This window comes from Sus scrofa, chromosome 8, assembly GCF_054392235.1.
Source record: "Sus scrofa isolate SSC_HxYL_T2T_F1_AM1 chromosome 8, Sscrofa_HxYL_maternal_Yorkshire_Landrace_v2.0, whole genome shotgun sequence".
NCBI classification, from domain to species: Eukaryota; Metazoa; Chordata; class Mammalia; order Artiodactyla; family Suidae; genus Sus; species Sus scrofa.
This window is the reverse complement of record NC_139390.1, coordinates 48,770,005-48,790,383: the sequence shown is the minus strand read 5'-3', so window position 1 is coordinate 48,790,383 and position 20,379 is coordinate 48,770,005. Positions and strand designations below refer to the sequence as shown.

The window sequence follows — 20,379 nt, the reverse complement described above, 5'->3', positions numbered from 1 at the left end:
TGTGGAAGTTCCCTAGCCAGGACTCAAACGCACATCACGGCAATGACAATGCCGAATCCTTAACCTGATGCACCACCAGGGAACTTGTCAACCCTAGTTTAGAGTGGAGGATACTGAGGCTGAAAGAGAATGAATAAGGGCCGTCTCTCCCTTTTCAATTCGATGGTCACTTCTTTCAACCAGCAATTACAGGCAGGAGCCCCAGAAAAAAACAGGAGAAAGATGATGAATAGAAGAAGGATGAAATTGTACTAAACCTAGGCTAACAGTGCTTATAGTTAAGCAATATGTTTAGTTTGGGTTTCCTACATGTCAGGACAAAAAAAGTTGAGGACAAAACTTCTGTAGTCAAAAATTTTTGAGTTCCCATCTATATAGACCCCAACACAGAAGTCCAGCAGATGATGAATGTTTGAAGTCTACTCAGAGCTGAAAGATTCACTCTCACCTATGTAATACTTTAACAAGTATTTATAGACTTACGGCAATGGGCCAGGCATTGTTTTAGGAGCTCGGTATGTGAAACAACTGGGATGGGCAAAGGCCCTGATCCCTGGAATTTTCACTTCTGGAGGCAGGAGCACTGCTGAGTAGAAGGTGAAAAAAGGGATAAATGATGATAAACAAACAGAATAACTGTAGATACCAATTGGTACTGGAAAGATAACACTAAAGGAGGGGACTGATACAATGGATGGTGATGGTTGGGAGTAGAGAGACTGTTCTGGACGGGGACCTGGGTGGAAATCTAATCAAGTGACATTTGAGATGATGTGAGTAACTACAAAGGATTCAGGCAAAGAGTGATGTGGAAGAGAGCTCCACAGATGGAAGGATCAGGAAGGCCACAGCCCCAGGGAGGAAGAGCCTGGGGGTGCAGGAAACAGGACCAAGTTCAAGGTCATGGAGGGCAGAGGGGTCCAGACAAGCTCAGAGCAGCTGAAGCTGCTTTTAAGGGCAATGGGAATCCACTGGGCTTTCACACAGGCAACTAAGAAGATCCAGGAACGTTTTCTAAACCCTTCTGTTAGGGGTAGTGGGAAGTCAGGATGGAGTAGGGTGGGCCTTCGGAACTACAGCCGACTAAACTGCAGCTTTTCAAAACCTAACCTGATGGTCCTTCGAGGGGCCTCGGAAACCACTGCTTTGCTTCCTCAAAAGATAAAATCCCATCTACCTAAAGTACCAACAGGGTGATCAGCTCTGTGAGGCCAGTTGCTGCAACACTTTGGTAATTAGTTCTGGCCTCCTGGATGTTATGTGGGTACCAGTCCAAATTTTCCAGGAACAAGGCAGATTATAAAAATACTCAAGTTATTACAGAGTGCTAATTTATTAAATATCCTAACAGAATGAATACTTATTTTGACCACGTTTCTAACCAGTGACTAGTGTTTTTAGGAGGTCATAAATTACAATATGAAATTGTAGAAAAAAATGCATGGTAATCCCAAGTGGTTTGTGTGACTCAAGAAGTTAGTTTAATTCTTTGTAGCTCAATTTCCTCACCAGTGTACACACAAGAAGGTCTGTTCTACCCACCTCAAAAGACTGTTCTGAGAATGGAGGACCAAAGGAAAAGAACTCTAGTAATATAAAATGTAAGCAACCGCAAGCCTCTGTATAAAAGGGCAATTATAGACCTGGAAGGATTTTTAGGGATTTATTTAGCACAACACTTCACATTGTGGGAATTGATGTCAAGAAAAGTGAACTAGGAGTTCCCGTCGTGGCGCAGTGGAAATGAATCCGACTAGGAACTATGAGACTGCAAGCTTCGATCCCTGGCCTCGCTCAGTGGGTTAAGGATCCGGTGTTGCTGTGAGCTGTGGTGTAGATCACAGATGTGGCTTGGATCTGGCGTTGCTGTGGCTGTGGTATAGGCTAGCAGCTATAGCACCGATTTGACCCCTAGCCTGAGAACCCCCATATGCTACAGGTGCAGCCCTAAAAAAACAAAACAAAAACAAACCAAAAAAAACCTTTCTAAATAGAACATCTGAATATCTAAAATTGCAAAGCATCCAAAATGTCTAAGCAGTTTATACCAGAAATGTTTTGCTGCTTAGGTGAATAATATTTCTAGAGTAGATGTAAATGTTAAAGAATTACATAACTTATTATAACAAAAGTCAGATCATTCACAATGTTAATCTACCATTAGGATTGCTAATGTAAATACTCAGGGATTGGTGTTTGCTAGCTCCTTACTACCTTCAGTCTTTAGACCCTTAGTTTCATTTCATTCATTCATTTGTTCATTCATTTATTTATTTCGTCATTTATTTAGCCATGGGGCCCGGGGGGAGCTTCTCAAAGTAAAACAATTGTTTACTAACTCTGATGTTTGCCTCTATCTGCTTTACTGTACTTTTATTAACTCATCTCTCACACATTCAATAAATATTTATCAAGTGGCTTTTTAGTGGTGAACCAATCCTAGATGCTCCAGATAAAGTGCTAAATCTAACAGATGAAGTCCCTACTCTCAAGAGGCTTACGTGTCAACAGAGATATAATAAATGAGCAGTAAAAACAGAAACAACAGCAAGAACAATGTAAACATAATAACAAATGCTTGGCAGATAATTTTTAAAATGTGCTGTAACAGAAATGCCTGCGTGGCTACTCTGGACTGGCCTGCCAGGACATCCTTCTATACCTGGGACCTGAGAGTCTAGGAACCAGACAGGTGAAGGCCACAGGAGACTGGATTTAGGCAAAACAACAATAACTAGTGCAAAGACTTCACAGCTTGGTCCATTAGATGAACAAAAGAAGGGCAAGGAAGAGTTCCCTAGTGGCTCAGTGGTGTTGTCACTGCTGTGGCATGGGTCCTACCATGGTATGCGTTTGATCCCTGGCCTAGGAACTTCCACATGCTGTAGGCACTGCCTCCCCCCACATCCCCCCCAAAAAGAAGGTCAAGGAGCTGGGTGGAGCGGATAAGCAGACTGGTTCATGCACAGCTTTGCAGGGAGTCTAGATTTTATTCCAAAGTTACTGGAGAGTCTTTTAAAAGAAATGACCTGGTCTGATTTTTACTTTTTAAGGTAAGTCAGGCAGCTCTGTGAAGAAGGCATGGAGAAGGGTGAGATCAGATGTAGGAGAATAGTCCAAGCAAGAAGGTGATGGTAGCCTGGACTAGGGTGATAATGACAGAGGTGGATTCATGAGGAGGAGGGCAGAATAAGCAAGACTCGCTGAAAGTCACAGAGCTTGGGGCAACCTGGAAACACAGATAATTCATAGATTTGGGGGCTTGAATCTCTCAGTGAATGGTAATGCCAATGATGGCAACGTGAGGAAAGCTGAAGGACCTTAAGTGTTAACCCTACCTGCTGGGTTCGGAGGGTTTATTTTCTGGTGGTGATTGGGAGAACACTCAGAAGTTATACTTTGGCCATGTCAAATCCAAGGTAACAACATCCACGTCATGATACCTTGTGGGCAATGGAATATACAGGCTTGAATTTTATTATAATCAATGAATGGATGGATTCTGCTTTTGGGGAAAAAACTTTGTAGAAGTTTTCACCTGCTCATTAAGTGCTTCCAGGTTAATACACACAAAAATCATAATAAATGATGATCAGGATGGTTATGATAATGAGGAAGAGGATATTTTGATCCATACTGTGATGGGGTAATATGAGGTAAAAGAGGCTCTCAAGTTTTCTGTCCCTTTTGAGCTAAGCCATTAATGTAAAGGCACTGGATACATACTAGCCAAAAAAAGCCCCACAGGAATGTAAAATATGAATTAAATTATATTTTAAAGTAAAGTTAGCATAAACATCTAGGATTTTTCTCATAGAGTCTTCTAAAGAACATGAGATATATCTAGTGCTTCCTCCTAATGTATAAACCTAATAAAAGTTCATGTGAGATATGAACTTGACTAGATGTTTGCCATTTCACTTAATGGGCCTTTGCAAACAAAGGTTCCTTAATGCTTTCAATTTTATCAATAGAATTAACAAAACTCCTGAGAGAGAAAGCTAATTTCTTTCATATTTCAATTCAGAGAACTCAAAGATTAGAATCAAGAAAAACTAAATAGTAACCAAGATACCAATAACAAAACATATCAAACAAACTAGATGTAAACTCTAATTTCTTTTGTGTGTCCCCTTCCTTTGAAGGCCATGATCTTCTCTATAAACACAAAAAGCATATAAATGAGATATCTTCATATCAAAGCAGATATATGCATATCTTTACATATGACTGAACAAGACTTATCCTAATGTATTCTACCAACTATGGGAAACTGGGGAATAAGAAGTGTATTCAAATCATGGAAAACTGGAGAATAAAATGAAAAGTATTGGAGGTGAAAAAAAAAATCTCTAGTCAATGCAGACAGAGTAAATTAAGACATCTTCAATTCCAAAGTGAATAACTGACTTACAAGGTAAAAGGAGGGGAAAGGTGATACATACACAATTGTTAAGAATTCTATATGTCCCTTTTATTCTAGTTAATGGTTCAAATCTATAAGAGGTTTTGCAATGACTGGAACAATAACAAATAAGATTTAATCACCGTTAACTCAGGAGAGAGGGGCTGGGAAGTCAAAGTGAATGAACACCTGAGAAGGCAGGTGCAACATCCCACACAGAGCCTGCTTGATTAATCTCAGTGCAAATGACTGGCTGTGTGTGTGTGTGTGTGTGTGTGTGTGTGTGTGTGTGTGTGTGTGTGTGTGTGTGTGTGTGTGTGTACGCACAGGGGGTGGAGGGAACAATTAACTCCATCCTTACAATTTCCAACCTGAATCCTCCTTAGGTGGTTAGAGTCACCAGGTGCCTTAGGAGAAATTCTTGAAGCATTCCATTTCACAATTCCTGAAGGTTTCTTGGGGTAAAGTGTGCAAGAATAAGCTTACTTAAGTATCTCCAAGTCGGTGGTGAGACAAGAAAAAAACTTGGCCAACATGAGGGGAGTATGTGTAGTTGATGTGGTTAGTACACTGCTGGGTTGGAAGAAGGCAGGGGCCTTTCTCAGTTGATTTGGGAAAAACAGTTCTGAAAGAACAATGGCTATTCTGGGTAGAGATGCCATGAAAAGTAAGGAAAGGGGCCAATAATGCCAGCTTTAGGAGTTTTTATGCCACTTCCCAGTAAAGAAACTTTAGCCTGGTGTTGGTCACCTCTCTTAAACTGAAATATAGATGATTTCACTGAGAAACAGCCTAACATAAAATATGTTACACTTTACATAGAGGAATTTCAATGCTCACACCTCTTTTGGCACCAACTCTCAATTTTTATTCCATGTAAATTTTGAGGGGAGGGAGAATGAACTCATGGCTAAAGAATCTGGCAATTTCACTGTAAAGAAGCATCATTAAGAAGCTGGGAATCTGAGTCACTTAATATCAGGCTTCAGCTAAATTCTTAAACGGTTACATAACACCACTAATTTTTAAGAACAAGAAAGGTTTTTTTGTTTTTTTTTTTAAATGTCAGGGCTTTAGGATTTCCTCTGTTTTTCATACTTCAAAAAAAATGTCCTGTCTGACCCCCTTCCATCTATGTACATATTACTCACTGCTTTTTAGTGAAGAATTAAAGATCTCTGCATCCTCAGACGCCCAGCATTAACCTGACTCTCCAAGATTATATCTTTCTTTAGGTGAAGTAACTCACTTCTCTGTGATAATACTTCACATTTACAGAACAAGGTAACAGATGAAGAATTCCATTTCGATTAACGAAAATCTCACTAAAATACCACCTGGCTCACGTGTTACCAAATAACTGAAATGAAAAATTATAAACCATGCCTCAAATTCTTCATGCATCCTACCAAGCAAATAATACATTTAAATGAATAACAAAAGTTTTTACTCAAGCTTTGACATGAAGCACATGAAGCAGATATACATTTGAAAGTTTGAAAAATGAATAAAGAACATTTTTGAGAATTTTAAAAAATATTTTGGACTTCTATACAAATAGTTTCCCAAAATTAACTGTAGTAAAATCAGAAAAATAAATATATAAGCTCTACGATTATTAACCAAAAGCATTCTTTTGTGAAAATAAGTGTCACAAACAACTAACATTAACTTGCTTAAGCTGCAAGAGCTTCTTTTGCCAGAATTTTAAGAAATGAAAAAAAAGAAAACAAATAAAAGAAGATATTGTCATAACAATATGTAACCTGGGGTTTAGAGCAACAAGAAAGCAAATAACAGTGTTCCTCATATGCTCAGCACTGAATTATCTTTCACAAAGCGAAAGGCATTTTTTTGAACCAATAAAACAGTATGTACAGTTATGAGGTACAGAACTCCCACATCCTGGCCTTTAAATTGTCCTTATAAAAAAAACAGCATTTATGAGCCCCATAATGACTATTTTAAATCCCCTGCATCATATCGCAATAGAAAAACACTGTGTAGCACAATGTACAATGGCATATTTAAATATGACCCCAAATTCCAGGCTCCTATAATCTATATTAAGTTGTGGGCAAATAAAGGCATTCTACCTTGATTGTTTCTCTAAGCAAAGGTTAACTAAAAAGGCCAGGCTTAGGAAGAGAGAGGATACGTACCATGATAGTCTCTTTCGTTAGAAACGGCAAGAAGAACAGATTTAAATTAAGACTTGGTGTATAAAAGCTGAAAGCATAGAATTCGTATCCACATAATGAACTGATGTCTCCTCTGAAGACGTCAGATTGCTGTTCAGCTAAACTATCTAAAAATACCTCCTTGCAAACACACACACACACACACGAAATGACTACAAAGACAGGTCTTACTAAGCAGCTCTTACTTGCACAAAATCACTTAATAAATGGGGAAAATTTTTAAAGTGCTTATGAAAAATTTAACAGGAATTTTTCTTAGCAACTATGATCTTTTATGAGATCTGAAAACCAGCACCAGTTTGTAAAAAGTCGGTATGGATGGACCCTAAAGTCAATCATAATTGATCTAAGATGTCCAACAGAGAATCATGTTCTATGAACTTAAAATAGGATAAAGGAAAATACACCCCTGAATCACTGTCAACATTCTATTTAAAACCCAAAGAGGGAAATTTTCTGGCTGGAAAAGCGGGAAGCTAACTCACAGATGCCACTGTGTGCCAGACCCTGTGCCAGATACGGACACTCTGCAAGAACCTAAGAAGAAGGCATCCTTACCAGCACTTTACAGACTAGGAAAGATGGGTCAGCACATTTACTCCCTCTGCTTAATGCCACAAAGCTACAAAGAAGAGGTAGGACCCCAACCCACACAGGACTGACCCTACAGTATTATAATCTCGTATTGATAACTGACAGTTACTTAGGCTTTATGGTTTGCAAAAAGATTCTAAAAAAATTAACTCTTCTTATATTTTCCTTACTTAAACCTCAAGTTTTTCATCCGTAATACTGGGAGAATCTCACTTTGCTCCTACTATTGTTTTGATGACGAAGGACAATAATATACGTAAAGCACTCAGTAAAATAACTACTACCATAATCATTCATAGTCTTCAAAACAATGTTGTAAGGGGGACTGGTATTGTAATCATGATCTCCATTTCAAATTGAAAAAACAGAAACTTCAAGAGGTTAAAAGACTTGCCTAAGAGCTGCACAGCTCGTCAACATCAGAACAAGGCTCAAAGCAAAGTCTTTGTGAGCAAAGTAATTTCATGTTCTACTATACTAAAAATCTAGCTGGAACAGTTCCTTCCTTCCTATTACAATGAGCAAAGGCTAATAGTTGAAATAAAGAAGATTTTGCTTTAAATGTCCTCATCAGTATGCTTGACCATGACAGGTTCTGGGTACTGGGAATACATGAGTTTTGCCACATATGACATCCAGTTGTGCATGCCTTTAGCTCTCAGGCTCAGGCTAACACTTCAAAGCTGCTTACTCACTCGATTATAGAGCAATTGAAAGCAGTATCTTTTTTCCATGATATCTGTGAATAGATAACACTTGCAGGAGGGAACAAAATAGAGAAAATAAATAATATATAGTACTGGAAACCCCCATGGCTAACAAAGCCACTACCTGACATATACACCTCGAAGGATGCTCTCTAATCCTGCCTAGGTCGAGGCTCTGCCCATCATCCTCCTACAGAGAATGGATAGTAAACCTAGGGCAATTAGCATAGCCAAGACAAGACGTTCTCAATTCAAGGAGAGCTGTAGTCATTGGATTGCAACTCACTTCATTATGGCCAGGTTAAACGGTACAGCTTTCTTAAAGTTATAATTATATTCCACAGTCTCAAGAATATGTGTCATAGCAATGGAGGTTAAAGAAATGTCAGAATTGTAATAAAGATGGACCTAATTATTATTCACTTATCTGTATCTCTAATGGCTAAGACAATGTTGCTAAGTCTGGCTGAGAAAACTCTTTCATCTGGTCATATGCTAAAATTAGCTCCTTATAAATTACTTATCTAATGGGGAAACAAACTAAGAGAGCAATCATATGCAAACAGTATGTCAAAAACAGGACTCTTTTCTATATTCAAGTCTAAAAACAGAGGAATGTAAAAGACCTCTGGAGAAGCATACTGATGGGATTCTCAGATAAGCCTGGTGATCTTTCCATAAAAAGTTGAATTAACAAGAGAAAACCTCCATGTAAAAAGTTGAAGTAATTATTCGATACAAAACTGTATTCCTACAATTCTGGCCAAGCTTGAAGGCGAATAAAAAGGATTGCTTCATTTCCTTCAAGATCAAAGTACTTTCCATTTTATGGTAGGAATGTTAGTTACTACATCACACAAATGAAATCCCTTTGAAACTTACACTAGATAAAACCAACTCTGAATGTAGGGTGAGTAATAACCTGATCTTAAACTTTCTAATGAGAATTATAATCCATGGTACACACAGAAGAAACAAGGAATCAGTCCATCCTTGCAACAATGTCCTAGGAGCAAATTTAGGTACTTCTCGTAGCTTCCAAAAATAGATCTGCATGGGTGTGTGAGAGAGAGAGAGAGTCTACATGGACAAGACTGTCACTGGCTCCACCATGTACTCTAGCTGTATAGCTTTGGGAAAGTTACCTTTTCTCTCTATGCTTTGATTTCTTCATATATGAAAAGAGGACAACATACTTATATTGTTCTGAGGATTACATGGCAACATATGAGAAGTATTTGGAACACTGCCTAAAAGTATAGAAAGCCTTAAACTTTTAGCTAGTGACACCATTGCTTTTTTTTTTTTTTTTTAACTCTAATATTGAATTAGTAAAGAGGAGGTTGCTTGCTGAGTATGGAACTTAGAGAAGTAAATCAACCTAAGGACCTGTCATCTAAGTGAAGGGAAAACCTAGCACAGTCTCTGACCCACCTGCATAACAGATTTAATTTTCCTTACCTCCTGGGTAAACATCTTTTTAAACATAAGAGCTGTGCTTATTATGGGCCATGCATTATTCTAAGCTCTTTATAGACTTTATCTCTAATCGTCACACAACCCTGCTATCTCCATTTTACAGATACAGATTTCATGCACTAGATGAGCTAAGTAACAGACCCAAGATCACACGGTGAGGAAGCCGAGAAGCCAGAATGTGGATCCAGGGTCCTGGATCTGGAGCCTCCTCTGACCACGAGGTTACAGTTCTCACTAACCCTCCTCTTCATGTAACTTTCTTCACAAAGACTACAACCGGTCAGATAAGTTTTCACCACCACAGGTACAAACTATTTCCTAAATGGGTTATTTTTATAGACGGGTTATGACTCGCTAAACGAGGTTTCCCCTCTCCGTCCACTGTTAAGTTCTGGGAGCTCCAGCAGGGCGTTCATATCAACCATTTCAGTGTTCAGGTTCCTTTAACAACATCCTGGTAAGGACAAGAGCATGGTTGGGAACCAATACAGAGCAGACATCTCCAAGCTCGTTTCACCTTGGGCTTCTAGCTCTTCCATCAGGGTGACTGAGATGCCACCTTAAACTTGCAAAGTCTGTCTGCCTGAAATGCCTTTAGGCCTTATGTCCACACTCACCCACCTGGTGGCTACAGCCCCCGGCCTCTCCATCCACAAGACTCAGTGCACACGTCAGCAGGTCTCTCTCCCACTCCTGGACTGTGAGTAGCCAAGACTTCCAGTCACATAACCGAGACCGAACACAGCACCAATTTTCCTCTAACAAGTGACTGTGTATACCTACTTCTACAGCTCTCTGCCCTCCACTGTTACTGCGCTACACAAAAGTTGTTACACTAAGCACACAGTTACACTACTGTGGCCAATCTTTCATTCCACAATTCTAAGATACACAGTCTTTTATTTTAACATCTTTGAAATTGGGATCCACCTTACAGTCAAGGGAGAAAATACACCTGGACACACACACCTTGAAGGATATTCTCCAGCCCTGCCGAGGTTGAGGCACTGCCCATTATCAGTGGGTCACGGAAAGTCAGGCGAATCAATCTGTGGTACCTCAGAGTCATCAACTCTGTGTAGATCAACAGAGACAGTCTGACCATAACCTAAAGCCCAGACTTCAGAAACCTAAGCCATGGACATGTAATCCCACAGCTATACTGTGGCCAGGTAACACAATTTTATGATAGTTAACTGTCAACAGCCTTCTAACTACTATATAAACTACAGCATTGGGGCAAAACTCACACCTGACATTCAAAGGCATCCCATCAACCTGCATCCATCTCTCTGCTGCGACCACTTGCTCACAGGCCCTTGGTGGTACATGAACACTTCTGGTTCCATGCTTGAGCTGATTCTGTCGGCCTGAGCTGATTCCGTCAGCAAAAAGGGTCCCCATTTCCTTTTCTCTTTACATCTCGCTTGTCTTCCAGCCTTCTTTGTGGCATGTTCAAGTTTTATTTCCTTTTCTGGCAACAACTCAAGCCACAAAGGACATTTCTGCTGGGTGCTCCTATGTATTTTTTGTACATACAGCTCACCTAGCACTTAAATATATGTTACTCTAACCAGATGCAAAATTTTCAAACCATATTTTAAAATCACTTTTATAGAAATCTGGATAAAACTCACAAGAAGACAATCAAAATATGTTGTTTCATTATAAATTTTCACTTTTCAAAAGTAGAATATATAATTTCAAAACAAAATTAAACTTAGATTTTAAAAAAATATTAAGTAATGTCACTGACTTTTAGTAATTTTGAAATCCCCATTACAGTTCATTTCTTACAATGATTTGAGAGCTCTGCTGCACTAGTCAATGGGTGTTCATATGTAAAAATGTATTTCTTTTAATCCACATAATTTTTTTTCATTTTTAAAAATTTTATTGAAGTATAGTTGATTTACAATGTTGTGTTATAATCCACATACTTTTAATATCAATATAGATTTAATTCTTACTAGATTCTGTTGTAATAAGAATTCAATTTATTTTAACATTTTATTCCACTAACACAGAACTTTTAGTAAATGTGAAATGCAATCTATATATTTCTCTTCTACTTAAAGATAGGCCTTAAGTAGTCTTGCTCTGAGAAAAAAACCTGAGAGGCACTTAGGTTATCCACAGCTCTTTTCCTAATATAATATCAAATAATATCACTACTCTCCACTTCTGTGATGTTTTTTCTTCAAAGACATTCCTTAAACCTTGCTTATATCAGGTTGTTAATTTTTTTCAGGGGGACAAAATGAAAACAGGATAATGAAGGGTAAAGAAGCCTGGAAACATGCCCAGCTAAAAGGAACAAAAGGATTTCGGTGATCAGTGCAATGGGAAGAGGAAAGGAATGTTGTCACAGGTGTTTATATTTTCTTTAGCTAAGCCATTTAAAAGTTTGCTTCTTTTTCTTTTAACACTTTCATACAGACTTCTTGTACCTTAAACTTCTGCAAACCAACTTCAAGAAAAGCACAATGGTACAACTATAGTAAACTTTACCAAAATCACACTGGATTCTTTCTTTCCCATACGGAATGGAATTCTAACACTAACTAAAGAAACTCTTCAGTAAATAGCTTTTCCTTCATTTCTTAAAATATTGTATATGTCACATTACATAATGATACATATTACATAGCAAACTTTATTTTTTACTTTTATTTTTGGCTGGACCCACAGCATGCAAAAGTTCCAGGCCAGGGATCAAACACAAGCCACACAGTGACAACACCATAAGCCAACACCTTAAGCCAAGTGCTTAACCACTGAGCCACCAGGGAACATTGCAAATTTTAAAACTCTGAAGTAGACAAAGCAGTTTATGATGGAAACTTCACAATAGTTACAATGTATCTCTTAAATAAGTTGTACTTAACTATATTTTCCACATATTTTTAGGGGGTGGGGGAAATCTAAAATATAATCAACAGATTTTATGCTATGGTATAATATAAACATTTCTTCAGGAAGAGGATATGTATTAAAACGTTACCAGTGGTTTTACCTGGGTAGCAAAACTATGATTCTTTTTCTGTTCTCGCCCTCATCTGTTTTCTACATTTTCTTTAATGAACGTATGTATAGCTTTTTTTTCCTTTTGGCTTTTTAGGGCTGTACCCGCAGGCTCCCAGGCCAGGGGTTGAACTGGAGCTACAGCCGCCAGCCTACACCACAGCCACAGCAACACAGGATCCAAGCCACATCTTCAACCTATGCCATAGCTCATGGCAATGCTGGATCCTTAACCCACTGAATGAGACCAGGGATTGAACCTGCGTCCGTATGGATACTAGTGGGATTGGTTTCCACTGAGCCATGACGGGAACTCCCCATTTTTAAAATTGTGTGCAAAATAACAGGCAAACCACAGAATAAACTGTTCCATAAATAGAGGACAAAACAACCACTGAAAATTAGTTGAGCTATTCTTTTGTAAATAGAATAGTTTTAAAATATGTTTAAATTATGTTTGTATTTCGATTACCCCTAAAGTAGTATCATTTTGACATTCAGCTGTTCCCAGACATGGAGTTAATTTTGATAAGAAATAGCAGGCCTTATATGCTAATATCATATAAAGGTCTTACAAAATATTCATATTTTAATTGCCACTTAAAATGAAGAAACATACTTTTAAGAAAACATATAAGTGTAAGTTTAATTAGCCATAAAGAAAAAGTTAATTTCATCCTTCACAGTCTCAATTACTGGAAACCTGACATGTAAATTGTATTTGTTGCTCGACATCCGCCAACCTTGCCCCCGCCTCCCCGCCAAGCCCACCACTCACTACAGACCCCATGACTGCAGAATCCTCTCAATTCAATCTTTACTGACAACTCTAAGCAATCTTTTTCTTTTTCTTAATATTAAAGGTACTCTGAATTTTTCAGTTCCATAATCCTCAGGAAAAGTATATACCACAACACTCCCACTTAACTCCAAATTAACCAACTAAAAAAAAGAGAGTGCTTTCACTTGTGAAAAAATATTTAAAAGAATAAACACATCAGGTTGAACCCATTCTTTTTTTCTAGAATAGAGACAGTCAAGATAATAATTCTATACCTTTTTCCAGCCATGTTTCATTGTCTTTTATTATGAAAGGTTTGGAGTTGGGCACCCACACTTAAAATTGGTGAAATGTTGACCTATTGGAAACCACCCATGATAAGGTGCCGCCATTGTAATCTATATTTTTAAGATCTCTAAAATTGAAGCCGTTTTCAGATATTCCTAAAAATTAGCCTTGACTAATAAGTAACCTACAGAATTCTAGCTTTATCTATACAACTAAATTAGAAATGAGATTACAGATTAGCCATATTTACCCAAACACAAACATCTGTGTGAAATACATGCATATATGGGGGGGGGGGGTTTCATTTTGTAATCAAACAAGGTCACTGTTATAAACCAGTAAAGTATTTCTCCAGAGTTCACTAAAGAAGAACTGGTACCACAGTAATTTCAAGGTGTTTTTCTTGTGTGCATAGCAGAAATTGGTATAACACTGTAAATCAACTACATTTAATATACATATTTATAAAAAGAAATAGCAAAGGTGTTTTTCAGATTGTCACTTTACTGATCAAAAATTGTCATTAGTCCATGGCTAAGATGTCTCCGAGAACGACTTTTATAATGAACACACAGTGTAAGTTATAAAGAAGATCTGGCATACTAATATGAACTGAGGAGATCTGAAGCATGCGGGAAATACTTTATAATGACTTAAAGTGCAAAAGAAACAAATTGGGGGTTGACTGATAAATTATGTAGATACAACATATCAGAGACTATGCAATTAAGGTCAATCATATACCATATACACCATGATATGTATATGCATATATATAATATATATCATATATCTATATATAGATATAGATAGCTGTCCAATTAAGTAAGGTCAATCATTATATATCATATACACCATTTTATATATATATATGTATGATAGATACACAGATATATATATATAGAGAGAGAAAACAGCATTCTGACATAAAAAGCATATGCTAGCAGTTCAGTCAATAAGAACTGGCAGAGGTGACAAGTGACTAGTTCTATGTGGCAAGCGTGTTTCTAGACCAGAAGGAAAGGGAAAGGCAGGGACCAAGGACTTGAGAGATGCCGCGTGTGATACACTACACGGGGGGGATATGCTGCTGTCTCCATTCATTTTATATGTGCTTTAGAGTGGATATGTGCATTTCTGGTCTCTTGTCTGTTTCTGCACAAGCTTCTTATCTCTGTTCCTGAAAATAGACACTGTTTTATTTAACTCATTCTGTGTGAGACCTAAAATAGTACTGATAACACTGGCATTTTAATTCTGTAAATGGAAATAATCGCAAGCATGTGTCAGGTCTTCAAAAATAAAGACCATTTATTTATTTATTTATTTATTTATTTTTGCTTTTTAGGGCCTCACTTGCGGCTATGGGGGTTCCCAGGCTAGGGGTCAAATCGGAGCTGTGACTGCTGGCCTACGCCACAGCCACAACAATATCAGATCCAAGCCACATCTGTGACCTACACCACAGCTCACGGCAACGCTGTATCCTTAACCCACTGAGTGAGGCCAGGGATAGAACCCGAATCATCATAGATCCTAGTCGGGTTCATTAACCGCTAAGCCACAAAGAGAACTCCAAAGACCATTTCTTAATGATGAGGAAAATAAGAAGGTCAGAGAAAGCAAAGATCTTAGGATGGGATATTAACAGAGACCCTAAGGACAAACTTGCGGCTGTGGGGGCTAAATCTCTCTCTCTCTCTCTCTCTCTCTCTCTCTCTCTCTCTCTCTCTCTCTCTCTCTCTCTCTCTCTCTCTCACACACACACACACACACACACACACACACACACACACTTGCACACTCTCCCACAAGTATATCTCTCTTACACCCAGATACTCCTTTTGTTTTTAAATTTGTTAAAGCTAATAACAATCATAATTCAAACAAAGTGTATAGATAATGATAAAATGATCTAAATAGGAAAAGTTTTCAAAGGTTTGGAAAAGATTGCTATAGATATGACAGTAATAAGATATTATTTTTAAAACTAGGTACATAAAGTGAGCATTAAAAAGTACAGGATTTAAATTAAATGAAAATATTTTTTTACATGATTATGAAGCACAGGAAAAAGAAGAAAACTGAACCATCACCCTTGGAAGGATTCTTAAACAGATGACTCGAATAAAATATTTTAAGAGGGTGGTCAAGCCTAAAATCAAGGAAATGGCCCAAAGAAATTTCAGGTTATCTCAGGATAGATAAACATACATGACAAATTTACAGAGTATTTTTTTCTGGTTTAAATTAAGTGTTTGAAACATAAAATATATTTTAAATGAAAAATAAGTATAATTCTAATCTTACTATGGTTAAACAGTTAAAGGAGAATAACTGACATAATAATAAGATGCATTTCAAGTTATTTTTTTCAATTGATCACTCTTTTCCACTAATCTTGATTTGATTTTTAAGTAGTCTATATTTAAATGGATCATTACTAAACAATATTTAAAACAAGGATGGGACGTATACTTCCCCTTTCGACTAAGTCAGGATTTTTCTTTAATATGTCCTACAATGAGATAGACCTTTTTTCAATCTTCTACAGATAAATAGTGTAGGCAATGCATTGGCAAGTTTCTAACATACATTTCTTAACTTCTAAAGGTGTCAAAAGATCTATTATTTGTTGCCAAGGTTTCTTGGCCTAAATCCAAGGCAAGATGACCTTGTTCTTGAATAAAACAATAAGATATTGCTTCCTCTCAGGCCTCTGTTAGCTAGCACAGTGGAAGAGAGATAAGTTTATTTCATCTCAGGAAATATATCTGTCATAATAGACAAAATAAAGATCAAATATAGAAAAGGTAGAGTCTTAACCCAAAAGAGGCGTAACAGCTAAAATTAACCTTGGTGCTATTTTCTATGCTGCTAAGGAAAATGTATCAATCTAATTATATTAAAAAGACACTCTTCCCAATGTTTACAGACCAGGTCAGATTGTCATGGTAGATTACAAGCAATTTCCTTAAAATTGAGTGTTAGTAAGCCTCTTCCGGTTAAAGACAGAAGGGGGTTGGGGTGGGAAAGAGGACCTTACACTTTTTGCTGGATCTTAAATTACAGCCATTCATTTGTGAGGAATCCTAACACCATCCTGTCTATCATCCGTATGGACCTACCCTCCCTAAGGTAATCCATTCCAACAAAGGTGACTTCATTATTTTTCCCCTTAACCTTCTAACCCCCCTCTACTTCTCCCTGCCTTGGTCCCTCACCTGTTATTTTTCCATCTTAGAAAAGCCTTCTCTAGTCTGTCCTCCTAACAGTTGATAAACAGTTTCGAATTCCAACCGCATCTTCACACCTGGTTTGAGGAAGGTGGAGAATCCCCTCAAGACACCATGTCCCATCTAACCATAAAGACCAAACCAATTGATGGCACCAACTTGAAGAATTAATAAAATGAAGGATTATGTGTTAGGTGTCACTAAATCATCATTCAGAAGAAACAGAGATGAATATAAGGAGATAGGGAGCAAATGAAAGTCAAGCCTGAGCACTGCAGGCTGAGAAATGGGAAAAGAAAATGAGCCCTTAATGTCTATGATCAGAGCATCTTGTTTTCATGGAAAAAAGCATAGCTGGAGAAGAAAAACTATGCTCCTAAATAAGAGATTGTATATTCCAGAGGGCCTCAATGACCAGTGGGAACTTGGACTCATAAAATGATGACGCTGATGCTTGGGGCTACAGCTAAGTCACAGCCAGGGTGGACCTGACAGAGGTGGTCATGAACCGAAGTTGGGTTCCAGGAAAGATGCAATCTTCCCTGAAGCAGAAACCGGGAGACAGGACAAAAAGGTGCAGTGCTTCAAGTGGCCCCTTAGGGCCCATTGGAAGTTGCAAAAGGTGCAGAAGATGAAGCATCAAGTTTGTGTTTAAAGAGGTAAATAAGCAACCATTAAAATGAGAAGGTAGGAGTTCCCTTCATGGCTCAGCAGTTAACAAACCTAACCAGGATCCATGAGGATGCAGGTCCAATCCCTGGCCTCGCTCGGTGAGCTGTGGTATAGTTCGCAGACACAGCTCAGATCCCATGTTGCTGCGGCTATAGCTCCAATTCAACCCCTAGCCTGGGAACTTCCACTTGCTGCAGGTGCAGCCCTAAAAAGAAAAAAAAAAGAGAGAGAGAGAAAGGAGGTATACAACAGGGTCATGCAGAGAAGTGTAGAGGGAGGAAGGAATTGGGCTAAACTGCATCTACTTCTGATCATCCCAACTCAAGCCTCAAGAAAATAAAGGAGAGAAGCATTACTGATCACATCTCTCAAATACTTTATGAAACTACTGTTGTGAAAGTTTTATAAAATAATTTTGAACATGATATTGGTGTGCTTTTGCATTAACTTGGAACATCACACACACACCAGGAAAAATAGGAAAAGCTGAGGAAAAGCAAGCATTTTTTTCAAGCCGTGTATTCTGACAGTATCAGCTCTGGTAACCATACAATCCACACACCTAATTTAGGCTTAATTTGGCCACATCAGGAGAAGCAGATGGTGGTTAAAGCAGAGCTATGAAATCAGACACACTTGGGTTCCAATGATGGCTCCACCACTTTCTAGTCCTTGGAAAAAAGGTATTTAATCTTGCTAAGCCTCATTTTCATCATTTCTAAAAAGGTGATAATAAATCTGTCTTTAGGGGCTTGTAATAATTAAGTCAGATAATATGGAATATAGCGCCAGTCGTCATCCAATAAGTGCTCAATAAATGACAGCTATGGATATTTATTCCTGCATTTAGGTGAGCATTTTCTTACATACACCACTTTTAAACATTATCATTTAATCATAACTGAAGTCTTATTTATTATTAGTATAGCACATGACACATATCAATAATTTCTATAAAAATGTGCAGCTGGAACATAGGCGATCAGTTTGATAGCATCTGGCTAATTTATTTTAAGTGATCCATTAAAAAAATTTACAAAGTTTCTAAGTTATCCTATAGCACACAATTTCCAAAAGCACACTCAAGGAACACTACTCCCATTGGTTAATTTGATAGGTGAGGAGTGGGTAAAACATGGAAAGGTTGGTAAAAGGAGCAACGACACTTTTCCTGTTATCCCAGATTCTACCAACTAAGCCTATGAAATTTTTCTCATGTAACACCTATTAACAGTTTATACAACAAGTGCTCCATAGTAGGCTGTCTGAAATGCAGTTCTATCATACATTTTTTAAATGTTAATAATCTCCTTTTATTGTCAAAATCCACAAAAGCAGAAGGCTCCTCTGATGACTAATAGAGTGCTAGATGGCAAGGAAAACGGAGCCCAGAGCTAGGGGCATTCTCGTCCTCACCTCAGTGTCAGCACCTGGCCACATGGACCAGAGGTTGGGACCAAAGGAGGTGAAATATAAGATGTTCTAGCTGAAAGGGTTCAAGGGATGGGATGTCATCATCCCCAAATCACTTTAGATGAAAAATTCAAAGGTGTTTCTCGCACACCTATTAAGTGCCAGCAGCTGAGATAATGCGTGTAAAACCTGAAAGCCCTAAAACCTGAAAGATTCTCCCTAGGTAGAAAAACTGGGTTGACTACTTGTGCCCAGGCATAGTTTTCTTTTTCAAAAATCCCCCAATTTAATGCTTTTGCTTTTTAGTATCTCACTCCCTTCTGTAGCCAAAGAAGCCAAATCACTTAAAAACTTCTTGAAGAAGCAAAAATGAAAGTATTTGTGAAATTACCAAATTTTACGCATTTAAAACTAGCTTTGACATTACCCTCATAAAACCTCATAGGTCAAAAGAGGGGCATCTCACTCATTATTGACAAGTATTTACTGAGTCATCTGTCCGGTGAGAGCCAGGGTCACTATTCCCCTATTCAATTCTTCACACATAATGAACATCGTAAAAGTCTGCTTCTTAAACAGCAAAACCTGGATCACCAGAGGACCCACCTAGATGTACCAGAGGTATGCAATATGCTGACAGCATCAACTGACAACTCTGCCTCACAGGATGGTCTGGGATGGCAAACTCCAGGACTTTAATTTGTAGCAAAAGTATCATGGAGAATACCACTGATGCGTCTTCTAGAAATGACTTGATTCAAAGTTATCTTATGGCTGGGGTTACTTCTATCATTGCATTACCCTCAAATTCAGCAAAGCATAAAATTGCCAGGAAACAAACATACTTATGGAATAGGCGCCTCTGGTATTAACAGACCCAAATGCTCATGTTTGTAAATCTAGCCATACTTTTCCCTCCCCATCAGAAAAAAGTCTTACCACTTTTCTTTTTGTTGCTGATTTTTTTTAAATTTTATTATATTTATAGTTGCACAACCATCATCACAACCTAATTCTAGAACATTAACAATTTTCCTGGGAGTTTCCATCTGGTGCAGTGGAAACGAATCTGACTAGGAACCATGAGGTTGCGGGTTCCATCCCTGGCCTTGCTCAGTGGGTTAAGGATCTGGCGTTGCCATGAGCTGTAGTATAGGTCACAGATGCGGCTGGGATCCTGCATTGCTGTGGCGTAAGCCGGCAGCTACAGCTCCCCCGATTAGACCCCTAGCCTGGGAACCTCCATATGCCATTGGTACAGCCGTAAAAAGACACACACACAAAAAAATTTTCCTGGTTCATTAAAATTATCCTATTAATTTAAATACCCCCTCCCCCATCTTGAGAAAGGATATATGAGAAAGAGGACTAAAGAGCCTGAGATTTGAACTTTGCTTCTAAGGCTCCTCAAGTGTTATTTAAGTAATAGGCTTCCTCACACCTGGAAAAATCATGAATACAGAGGAGCTTCACATCAAAGGGCCTGTTAATAAAACTGAACCATAAGGGAACTTCTCTATAACAACCTTTCTTATTAGTGAAATTAAGGATAAGGCTGGTCTTTTGGGGGATCTGATCC

At 38.2% G+C, this 20,379-nt stretch overlaps 1 protein-coding gene and 1 long non-coding RNA gene across 20 annotated transcripts in view; both read right to left on the bottom strand.

The window, feature by feature from the left end:
- The window catches only part of RAPGEF2 (Rap guanine nucleotide exchange factor 2), a 256,095-nt gene that overhangs the window by 72,118 nt on the left and 163,598 nt on the right, over window positions 1–20,379 (bottom strand). The window lies entirely within an intron of this gene.
- LOC146400466 (uncharacterized) lies at window positions 10,299–20,033 on the bottom strand. The gene is made up of 2 exons (XR_014812524.1): window positions 15,246–20,033; window positions 10,299–15,188 (listed from the first exon to the last, which is right to left on the bottom strand). It is a non-coding gene; the product is annotated as an uncharacterized LOC146400466 (long non-coding RNA).